Genomic DNA, 12,934 nt, shown 5'->3' with positions numbered 1-12,934 from the left:
GGAACGATGGTGCTTGCTCCACTCTGCTGGATTTCAGTTCCTTCTGCTGCTTCCCCCAGGCAAACTGGGCCCTCCTAGTGTGGATTCCCGGGTGGGTGGGCTTGTGTATGTTCTAGGACCCTGTGGGTCTCTCCAACAAAATGTCCTGTGAGGCTGGGAGTCTCTCCTAGAATCTCAACCCCCATAGGTGTTTTCAATTGGTGTTTTGAGGCTTTATTTTCCAGTGTTGGAGCCCTGGGTCACGAGGTGTGTTTCGCTTCCTGGTCTCGCCTGGTTTACCTGCGCGCAAGTGTGGGACTGTCTGGTCCGCCAGCTGCCTTGCATGCTGTGCCCCTCCACAATCCACCACCTTGCTGGGTCCACCTGCTGCTGCCTGCGCACCTGGGGTCTGTCAGCTGCTGGTCCACCAGCCATTGCTTTTTTTGCTGCGACCCCTCTAGGCCCAGCTGCCTGACTCCGCCCCTCCTACCAGTCTTACAGTTCAATTTTTTTTGTCAGTACTGGGTTTTTTTTGTTTCTAAATTTTTGTTGTCCTTATTTTGGTTGCAGGAGGAGGCACAGTGTGTATACCTATGCCTCCATCTTGGCCAGAGGCCCCCAAGTTTTTCTATTTTATTTATTCATTTTTAGAGAGAGGAGAAGGCAAAACTAGAAAGAAAGGGAGAGAAACATCAATGTGTGGTTTCTCCTCATGCACCCCCTTACTGGGGGCCTGGCCCACAACCCAGGCATGTGCTTTGACTGGGAATCAAACCAGTGACCCTTTGGTTCGCAGGCTGATGCTCAGTCCACTGAGCCATACTAGCCAGGACCTGATTTTTAATATGATGTGTATTTCTTTTTTTTTTTTTTGAGTAGAAAATAAATGTTTTTTCACTTATTGGTTAACTATCACACCAGATCTGGTCATGCCAGTCCCAAAAGACTTCCGACCAGCTTGAGAATTACTCTTCTTTTGTGTCACTACACTAATGGCAGTAAGTATATGTGGATATTTGGGGCAGGAAAAATCATAGAATGTCATCTGTGTGGAACCTCTGACTTATTGCTATCTCCTACTCTCCTTATCTTAAGAATGTCTCTGCCCTGTTTATGGGGGATACACAGTTGCAGAGGACCTGTCCTTGTCGAACCACTCATAAAGGGATTGACCTGCGAATCTCCCTCAGCTGCTTGTTACCAGTCCCCAAGGAAAACAAAGCATATTTGGGGGAGTTTCTTTATCTCTTCAATCTACTTCTGAAGTAATTCTGAACTTAGTGCTGGAGGCCAAAGGCTGGGATCCTTGCCAGTCCGTATACACGATGTCCATCTGCAGGGGATATACTGGAATTCAGGCGAATGGAGATTCCCTCTTTTGGCCTCTGAGTGCTGTCTCAGTCTGTATATCTTGAAGCAGGATCCACATTCTTGGCAGGTCAGCTGTGAAATGTGTTTGACGTTGGTGGAAAAGGGCCATTCTTGGGTCCAGGAGGCTCGCTGCTGTGTCTGACGGCACTCCTAAGGAGCAGGCTTAAACACATCCCTTGTGCAGAAGCCAAGTGTTTGAGAGTCTGTTTGGCTCCCTCTCAGACACTGATGGAGGGGAGCAGTCAGCTGCCTGGCCCAGGAAGGTTTCTTGTCTCTGCTTTGGGCAGAACACATACTAACCCACCTACGGGTCCAGAGGGTATGTTCAGTGCCCATTTGAGTTCGCTCTTCACCAGAAGACTTACTAGGGGAAATGCAAAAGCAAATTAAGGTCATGCTATGCTGTTATGGGACAGCAAGAATTTAATAAGGGGAGAACATTCATTCTCTCCTCGCTCTCTGGGACCCAGGGGCTTGTTGATTGGTTTTTACCGCATTCCACCTGTCTGTGGAGTCACACTATGATGTAACTGATTTTAGGCCCCAAATTCTGGGGTCCTGGCATGAAACCCAACTAGATCAGGGTCTTTCCTCCAGCACCAACTGCTTTCATGATCCCTGATGGCCCATCTGGAGTCATTGTAAACTTCTGTTGGTGTTGGTTAACACCAATTCAAACCCAGAGGACACAAATAAAGGTAAAAGTTGTGGTCCCTGAGACTGTCCCCTACACTGTGTAAAAGCTGTTTCCAGAGTCACCATAGTGGCTTTCTGAAATGATGTCTGTCCCCGAGTCCTCTTCCAGCTCTGGCTAAGACAAGTTGACTGATGAGGGATGCTTCTGTGCCCCCAGGTATGCAAGAGATGGGCAGAGGCTGCACTGAACAAAGAGAATCCTCGTTCTTTAGCAAAATAAGCACAAACTTTAATGGGAAAGGGAAAAGGCACACACACAATTAAACAAGTGGGTCAGCATAACTCTGACTGTTTGGAACAAGTTGGCTCTAAATACCTCCTCCCCCTATGCCCAGCAGCTATGTGCACAAGATAAGAAAATCTAATTTCTGTGGCTTCAAGAAAAAGTGAGGGTGTGGATGAGGCAGGGTGGGGAGAGAACATGGCAAAAATGTAGAGAAATGAGTGTTTTTCCCAGGCCAAGACTTAGCTGGGCTCTGTGAATGTTTTCATCTGCTATATAAGTACAGGAAACTTCCCCTACTCATGGACCTTATCTAGCAGCTTACTTATTCAACCAATATTTAAACAGAAAAAAAACACACAAGTCTTAAAGTTCTTTTCTTCTGACTCTATAACCTCTTATCTATCATCATATTTTTTGTGCTTCTTATAAGCCTGCCCGTAAGTTCAAGTCTGCACAGAGAGGAACAATTTTCATGCTGTCATCTTTGAGAGTCCTTTATCTCTTCATGAGTCTGCATATCTAAAATTCAAATGTGTGTAAAACCTTTTAAATTAGAGTTAACTAGGTCCTTATTTCTGTGTTCAAAATTCTGTCACAACTGCATCCAAATTCTACAATGCAACTGTGAGATAGACTTCATTCAGGGAGAAGTTTAAAGTCGTTTTTAAAAAAACCCCAAAGTTACTAGTATTACTTTTAGAATTTTTAGAAAACACAAAAGACAGAAGTTAAGAAACTGAAAGTCACCCATGATTTCACCATCAAGACTTTAACCTTTTGGTAACACAATTTCCAGAGAGATGTAGAGATACAAATAAAGACATGTGGAGATGTGGAGATCTTTCTATGTCAGCATCTCTGTATCTTTGTCTCTATACCTATCTGTGTGATAGAATCATCTACAATAGTCTTTTAAAAGTCACTTTTACATACTTTGTTATAAACTTTTTCTTTTATTAGTTTTTCTACCATGTCTTAATGTGTTAATTTGATTTTACCATATAGAAATAACATATTTCATGAATGCCCTATTATTATAAAATTTAGATTGTTTCAAATAATCCACTATTATTACCAGTGTCACAATACCATGATGCCAGTCATTGTAGCTATATATTTGAACATTACCATGAATATGTCCTTAAGATACATTTCTTGAAGTAGAGTTGATAGATCAAATGATGCAAACATTGTAAACATGCACGAACATTCTGCCTAATTGCCTACAAATTTCATAAATTCATCTTCCTACAACCAGTCTTCTATATTGGAAAAGACTGATAAATTATTCATTTTTTTGCTAACTTACTGAGTAATAAATACTATATCCTTGTTTTAATAAGCACTTAATTGGTAAGTATCGATGATAAAATTTTTGTTTATGGTTAACTTAACTGTAATGGGTTTTAAAATACCTTTTCATGTTTTCCAGTTTTTCATTTCTTAATCCACTTTGTAAATAGTCAGCTAATTGGATCATGTTATTAGCTGAATCATTTCTTATTTTTTCTGGGAAGACAATTATGGAATCTTCAAATTATGGTTATTTTTACTCCACCTTTCCAATATGAATATATATATATATATATATATTTTTTTTTTTTCTTCATACATTAACCAGGACTTTTCTTTAAATCCTAGAAGAATTTTTTTGAGCTGATTTTTTTGCTTTAGCATGTGCAATGTTGCTCATTACCTTCATTGCATTTTAAAATTTGATCTTTATGGGACTTCCAGCCAGGATGGAGGTGTAGGTAGATACACTTTGCCTCCTCACACAACCAAAAGAAGGCCAACAACAAATTTAAAAAAGAAAAACAACCAGAACTGCCAGAAAATTGAACTGTATGGAAGTTCAACAACCATGGAGTTAAAGAAGAAACATTCATCCAGACCAGTAGGGGGGTGCAGATGGGCAGTTGGGGTGGAGAGGACACGAGGCTTACTGGTGGCTGTTGGAGTGGGTGGTCCCACATTTGCATGCAGATAAACCAGGAGGAACAACAGGGGAGCAAGACAGACCACACAATTCAGGGTTCCACTGCAGAGAAAGAAAGCAGAAAAACCTCTAACTGTAAAAACCTGTGGAGGTTGAAGCTGTGGAGAAACTCCCAGCCTCACAGTAGAGTTTTTTGGAGAGACCCACAGGGTCCTAGAATGTATACAGACCCACCTATACAAGAATCAGCACCAGGAGGACCCAATATGCTTGTGGGAAGTGGGGGAAGTGACTGAAAGCTCCCAGAGAGCTGAGCAAGTGGCATTGTTCCCTCTTGGACCCCTCCCCCATATACAGCACCACAGTGCAACAATGGGGGTTGGCCCACCCTGCTGAATACCTAAGGCTCTGGCCCTTAGAATGTAACAGGATAACTGAGACAAAAAAATATGGCCCAAATGAAAGAACAGATCAATGCTCCAAAAAATAGAACTAAGCGATGAAGAGATAGCCAACCTATCAGACACAGGGTTCAAAACATTAGTAATCAGGACGATTATGGAAATAAATGATTGAGTGTGGTCGAAAAATAGATGAAAAAGTAAAGGGTATGAAAAGTGAAATAAAGGAAAATGTACAGGGAACCAACAGTGATGGGAAGGAAACCAGGACTCAAATCAAAGGTTTGGAGCAGAAGGAAGAAATAAACATTCAACCAGAACAGAATGAAGAAGCAAGAATTCAAAAAAATGAGGAGAGGCTTAGGAACCTCTGGGACAACTTTAAACGTCCCATTATCTGAATCATAGGGGTGCCAGAAGGAAGAGCAAGAAATTGAAAACTTATTAAAAAACATAACAAAGGAGAACTTCCCCAATCTGACAAAGGAAGTAGACTTCTAGGAAGGCCAGGAAGCTCAGAGAGTCCCAAAGAAGTTGGGCCCAAGGAAGCATACACCAAGGTACATCATAATTACATTACCCAGGATTAAAGATAAGGAGAGAATCTTAAAAGCAGCAAGAGAAAAGGAGATAGTTACCTACAAAGGAGTTCCCATAAGACTATCAGCTGATTTCTCTAAAGAAACCTTGCAGGTAAGGAGGATATGGAAAGAAGTATTCCAAGTCTTGAAAGGCAAGGACCTACATCCAAGATTGCTCTATCCAGCAAAGAGCTATCATTTACAGTGGCAGATAAAATGCTTCCCAAGTAAGGTCAAATTAAAGGAGTTCATCATCACCAAGCTCTTATTATGTGAAATGTTAAAGGGACTTATCTAAGAAAAAGATGATAAAAAATATGAACAGTAAAATAACAAACTTACAACTATTGACAACTGAACCTAAAAACAAAACAAAACAAAAACAAACTAGGACTGGGTCTAAGATGGCGGCTTTACTATAGGCAGCGTTTTTCTCGGCTTCTGTGAAGAGGAGAGAAACTCGCGGATCGGTGGAGAAACAGAGCAAGTGGACTTGGTTACCGAATCACTTTTGAAAGCAGGACATCAAAAATTATTGCAATCACTGGAAAACCAGACGGTAAGAAGTCTACTACAGGACAGAGGGGTCCTAGGGATCAGCGCGGGGTCTAGGGGTGTGCAGACCCCAGGCCCACCCAGGGTGCTCCGGGGTCTGCCCCAGGGTGCCCGGGAGAGAGAAGTCGCTGCTCCCTCCCCGGAATACTGGGGGTGAGCAACTCCAGGGGAGAACGTTGCTAAAAGGAACAGATTGGACAGTGGACTGGGAAAAAAGATCCCAGGGATTGTGAACACCTGCCCAGAGGCCTGGGAGGAGTGACGGACACTAGCCGACAGGACCCGGGGCAGCCTGAAAGGGCGCCTGTAACCCTAGCCCGGTGGAAGTGCAAATTGGTGGAGAGCACAGAGCCGGGCCGCGCTCCAGGCCGCTCTCCGCTCCACTTGCGCCCCATAGGGAGGCCTGAATCTCGCGCTGCGATCCCGATCCCGGGAGGGACGTGGCACTTGGTGTGTTTCTACAGTGGTGGTTCAGAGATTTCCAGCCAGCCCGACCGGGGAGCAGGAAAGGCACCCACACCCAGACGCAGTGCAGTTCGGCGGGGAACACAGAGATGGAAACAGCTTGGCGCGTGCCTGGCAGGATGGCTGACTCTCGCACGCTTTGATGCGGGAAGGGACGCGGCGAGGCACTTAGGGCTATCCTAGACCCCAATTTCAAAAGTTTGGGGGAAGGGAGTGCCCTTTTACAATCCCCAGGGAGGGTGCAGTGAATCCAAAAACGTTGCGGGTGCCTCCTGGGATCATAGAGCTGGAAACCTGCAGGACCTCAGAGTCCGGAAGAACGTGGGAGTGAGATCCAGATGAGCCGGTGTGTGTGGCAGCGCCCAGGCTTCCTGACAAACCAGCTGAGGTCTGGCTGGGAGAGAGAGAAGGATTTCAAAGGTCCCTCAGCCAGTGGAAGCCAGCAAGATCAGAAAAACTGGTCTGGCCAGTTAGAAACCAACAAGAGGTTTTTTTGTTTTTGTTTTTGTTTGTTTCTTTGTCTGTTTTTTTTTTTTTTTGGCTTTGTTAGGTTTCTCTGGCTGGTGTTGGTTGATTGATTTTATCTTGTGTTTTACGTGACATTTTATTTTTCAATTTCTATTATTTTTATCTCACAATCCCTTATGTTTCTCTCCCATCCATCCTAATATTATTCTTTCCACTCCAAATTTATCTATTCTGCACTCCATCTCCTGCTTTTCTTTCCTTTTTTTTTTTTAATCTGGCAAGTTACTGTAAATTTGTATTATCCTTTTCTCACTCTTCCAATATTTTTTATTTTAATAATATTTTGGTATTCTTTTTCTTTCTATATAATCTTCTTTGCTTGGCTGGTTATACTGTCATCAGATAGGTTCCCCCTGGTATCTCAGTCACATGGTGTTGAGAAGTTACTATCCTTCATCTGTGTTCCTTTAATACACCTCTCAAGGTTCTATACTCTTTATTCTTGTTATCTAGACCTCATCGATTCTGCCACAAGACTGTCACTTTACTATTACTACTAGTAAGACCTAGTCTATACAATTGTAATTGCTTCTCAATACCCCTACCTGATCTCAGCCCACTTTGCAATTTTCTGAACTATACTATTGTGGGGGTTGTCTCTATTCTTTTACTCACGACTCATATATACTAATCTTTAGTCCAATCCTACCGTAGAATCTGACCTCCCACAGCCTCACAGCTTTCTAGATCCAACTAACAATCCTCTCGTCCCCAGTAAGAGTCTTACCTTCTTTCCATCCTTTCTAAAACATGGATAGTGGGGTGGAGGAACATGGTTAACATTATAAGGAGCCATAGGATAACCCATCTCTTCTCTACTGGCTGCTAAAGTAAATATCATAGTATACTGTCTTGCTGTTTTAAACCATTTTGCCTTACTCCTCCAACTGATCACAAAAAAGAATAGGGGGAAGCTGTGAGCACCAGGATACGTGAAGGAGATTGTACCACTGAATCTCACAAATATTCCAGCACAGAAGTTCACACCATAATTAAAGGGAATCAGAACAGATCAAATTAACAAACAAGAAGAAAAAAGAAGAAACCCACGAACAATGAGGAAGCAAAGAAACAACCCCCAATTGAAGGGAAAGGAGGAAGCCTCAGGAAAAATGCTAAATGAAATAGAGGCAACTCAACTATCAGATAGTGAGTTCAAAACAATGATTACCAGGAAGTTCAATGAACTCACATTGAGCTTTCAGAAATTAGAGGGAAACTACATCAATCTCACTGAAAACTATATAAACATGAAAAAGGAAATAGAAACTCTCAACAAAGGTCAAGAGGAAATGAAGAATACAATTTCTGAACTGAAGAACACAGTAGAAGGAATGAAAAGCAGGCTTGATGAAGCAGAAGATCGGATTAGCTAGCTGGAGGACAAAGTAGAAAACAGCATCCAGAAAGAGCAAGAAAAGGAAAAGAGGCTCAGAAAGATTGAAGAGGGATTAAGAGAAATGCAAGACAATATGAAACATAATAATATCCGTATAATAGGGATACCAGAAGGAGAAGAAGAAAAACAAGGGATCGAAAACCTACTTGAACAAGTAATGAAGGAGAACTTCCCTAATTTGATGAGAGAAAAAGTCACACAAATCCAGGAAACACAGAGAGTCCCAATAAAGAGGAACCCAAAGAGACCCACCCCAAGGCACATCATAATTAAAATGACAAAATTTCAAGACAAAGAGAGAATCTTAAAGGCAGCAAGGGAGAAAAAGGAAGTAACATACAAGGGAGCCCCAATAAGGCTAACAGCTGACTTCTCAATGGAAACACTTCAAGCCAGAAGAGAATGGCAAGAAATACTCAGGGTAATGAGAACCAGAGGGCTGCAACCAAGGCTACTATATCCAGCAAGGCTCTCGATCAAGATAGAAGGCCAAATAAGGAGCTTCCCAGACAAAAGAAGTCTAAAAGAATACACCTCGACCAAACCAGCTCTGCAAGAGATTCTAAAAGGACTGCTTTAAGGAAGGGAGGGAAGAGAGAGAGAGAGAGGAACACACGTACATAAAAGACAATGAATAAGTACCTATCAATAATAACCTTAAACGTAAATGGATTAAATGCGTCAATCAAAAGACATAGAATAGCTGATTGGATAAGAAAAAATGACCCACATATCTGCTGTCTACAAGAGACCCACCTCAGGATAAAAGACCTACACAGGCTGAAAGTGAAGGGCTGGAAACAAATCTTCCAAGCAAATGGACAGGAAAAAAAAGCCAGGGTAGCAATACTCATATCAGACAAAATAGACTCCCAAAAAAGGTCCATAAAGAGAGACCCAGAAGATCATAATACTCAAGGGAAGTATCCATCAAGAAGACATAAATATTGTAAATATATATGCACCCAACATAGGAGCACCCAAATACATAAAGAAAATCTTAGAGGACTTCAAGAAAGAAATGGACAGCAACACAATTATAGTGGGAGATTTTAACACCCCACTATCAAAAATGGGCAGATCTTCTAAACAAAATATCAACAAAGATATTGTGGCATTGAACAATACCCTTGATGAAATGGACTTTACTGATATATACAGAGCTCTCCATCCAAAAGAAGCTAAATATACATTCTTTTCAAATGTACACGGAACATTCTCAAAGATAGACTACATGATAGGTCACAAAACAAGCCTCAAGAATTTCAAGAAAATTGAAATCATACCAAGCATTTTCTCAGACCACAAGGGACTGAAGCTAGAAACCAATCCCAAGGAAAAAAACCAAAAACACTCAAAATCATGGAGATTAAATAGCATGCTATTAAACAATGAATGGGTCAAGAATGATATTAGGGAAGAAATCAAAAGGTTTCTGGAAACAAATGAAAACGAACTCACAACAACCCAAAACTTATGGGACACAGTGAAGGCAGTCCTGAGAGGGAAGTTCATAGCAATACAGGCCCACCTAAAAAGGTTAGAAACATTCCAAACAAACAACCTAACCCTGTGTCTACAAGAACTCAAGGAACAACAACAAAGGCAGCCCAGAGCAAGCAGAAGGAAGGAAATAAGCAAGATCAGAGCAGAATTAAATGACATAGAGACTAAAAGCACAATTCTAAGGATCAATGAATCCAAGAGCTGGTTCTTTGAAAAGATAAACAAAATTGACAAGCCTTTAAGCAGACTCATCAAGAAAAAAAGAGAGAAGACCCAAATAAACACAATCAGAAATGAAAGAGGAGAGATTACAACTGATACCACAGAAATACAAAGAATTGTAAGAAATTACTACAAAGAACTGTATGCCAAGAAATTTGAACACCTAGGTGAAATGGACAACTTTCTAGAAAAATATAATCTTCCAAAACTCAATGAAAAAGAAGCAGAAAGCCTGAACAGACCAATAACAACAAAAGAAATTGAAGCAGTAATCAAAAAACTCCCAACACACAAAAGCCCGGGACCAGATGGTTTCACAGGAGAATTCTACAAAGCATTTAAGGAAGAGCTAATCCCTGTCCTTCACAGACTATTCCAAAAAATCCAAAAAGATGGGAGTCTCCCAAACTCTTTTTATGAGGCCAACATCATCCTAATTCCAAAACCAGATAAAGACACAACAAAGAAAGAAAACTTCAGGCCAATATCACTGATGAACATTGACGCTAAAATCCTCAACAAAATCCTGGCAAACCGCATCCAACAATACATTAAAAAGATCATACACCATGACCAAATGGGATTCATTTCAGGGTTGCAAGGATGGTTCAATATTCACAAGTCAGTGAATGTAATACATCACATAAACAAAAGCAAAGACAAAAACCACATGATCATATCAATTGATGCAGAAAAAGCATTTGACAAGATACAGCACCCATTCATGATAAAAACACTCAGCAAAGTGGGAATAGAGGGAGCATTCCTCAACATAATAAAGGCCATATATGAGAGACCTTCAGCCAACATCATACTCAATGGGCAAAAATTAAAATCTTTTCCACTAAGATCAGGAACAAGGTAAGGCTGTCCACTTTCACCACTTCTGTTCAATATAGTACTGGAAGTTTTAGCCAAGCAATCAGACAAGAAAAAGAAATAAAAGGCATTCAAATCGGAAAGGAGGAAACAAAACTGTCACTGTTTGCAGATGACATGATAGTATACATAGAAAATCCTATAGACTCTACCAAAAAACTGCTTGACCTAATCAATGAATTTGGCAAAACAGCGGGGTACAAAGTCAATATCCAGAAATCAAAGACATTTCTGTACACCAACAATGAAACAGCAGAAACAGAGATCAAGGAAAAAATCCCATTTAAAATAGCAAAAAGAAAAATAAAATATCTAGGAATAAACCTAACCAAAGAGGTAAAAGACCTGTATTCAGAAAACTACACAACACTGAAGAAAGAAATCAAGGAAGACACAAACAAATGGAAATGTATACCGTGTTCATGGATTGGAAGAATTAATATCATTAAAATGTCCATACTACCCAAAGCAATTTACACATTCAATGCAATTCCTATTACAGTACCAATGGCATATTTCACAGACATAGAACAAACACTTAAAAAATTTATATGGAATTATAAACGACCCCGAATAGCTGCTGCAATTTTGAGAAAGAAGAGTAAAGTAGGAGGGGTCACAATACCTGACACTAAACTATACTACAAGGCCACTGTAATCAAAACAGCCTGGTACTGGCATAAAAACAGGCACATAGACCAATGGAACAGAACAGAGAGCCCAGAAATAACCCCAAGTCTCTATGGTCAATTAATATTTGACAAAGGAGGCAGCAACATTAAATGGGATAAAAATAGCCTCTTCAACAAATGGTGTTGGGAGAACTGGACAGCCACGTGCAAAAAAATGAAACTTGAGCACCAACTTACACCATATACAAAAATAAATTCAAGGTGGATAAAAGACTTAAATATAAAACGTGACACCATTAAAGTCCTAGAGGAGAACGTAGGTAGGAAAATCTCAGATATTTCACGAAGAAATTTTTTACTGACGTGTCCCCTAGAGCAAGGGACATAAAGGAAAGAATAAACAAATGGGACCTCATCAAAATTAAAAGCTTCTGCACAGCTAAAGAAAACAGTATCAAAATTAAAAGAGAACCAACTGTATGGGAAAACATATTTGCCAATGATACCTCAGACAAGGGTTTAATCTCCAAAATATATAAAGAACTTACACGACTGTACTCTAAGAAGACAAGAAATCCAATTAAAAAGTGGGCAAAGGACTTGAACAGACACTTCTCCAAGGAGGACATACAGAAAATCCAAAAGCACATGAAACGATGTTCAATATTGCTAGCTATCAGAGAGATGCAAATTAAAACCACAATGAGATACCACTTCACACCAGTCAGAATGGCCATCATAAACAAAGCAACAAACAACAAGTGTTGGAGAGGTTGTGGAGAAAAGGGGACCCTAGTGCACTGCTGGTGGAACTGCAGACTGGTACAACCACCATGGAAAGCAGTATGGAACTTCCTCAGAGAACTAAAAATGGATCTGCCTTTTGACCCAGCAATTCCACTGCTGGGACTCTATCCTAAGAATACTAAAACACCAATTCAAAAGAACCTTTGCATCCCAATGTTCATAGCAGCACAATTTACAATAGCTAGATGCTGGAAGCAACCAAGATGCCCATCAGTAAATGAATGGACCAGAAAACTATGGTACACTTACACAATGGAATTCTATGCAGAAGAAAGAAAGAAGGAGCTCCTACCCTTTGCAACAGCGTGGATGGAGCTGGAAAACATTATGCTTAGCGAAACAAGCCAGGCAGTGAAGGACAAATACCATATGATCTCACCTTTAACAGGAACCTAAATAACAAAACAAAGAAGCAAGCAAAATATAACCAAAGACACTGATATAGAGGACAGGCTCATGGTGGTGGGAGGGGAGAGAAGAGGGAATTTAAGGGGTCAGTGGGAAGGGCTCACAGGAACAAACTTAAAGGGCACATGGTCATAAACTAAGGGGAGGGTGGTAATGGGAGGGAAGTGGGGAGGGTGGGAGGGGGGAAAGGATTGGGATTAAAAAGGAGAAAACTGTATTTGAACAATGATTAAAATATAATAAAAATAAATAAATAAAATCTTTAAACAAAAAAACAAAAAAAAACAAAAACAAACTAAGCAAACAACTAGAACAAGAACAGAATCACAGAAATGGAGGT

This window comes from Phyllostomus discolor, chromosome 8, assembly GCF_004126475.2.
Source record: "Phyllostomus discolor isolate MPI-MPIP mPhyDis1 chromosome 8, mPhyDis1.pri.v3, whole genome shotgun sequence".
NCBI classification, from domain to species: domain Eukaryota; kingdom Metazoa; phylum Chordata; class Mammalia; order Chiroptera; family Phyllostomidae; genus Phyllostomus; species Phyllostomus discolor.
Note: the sequence above shows the minus strand (reverse complement) of the source record.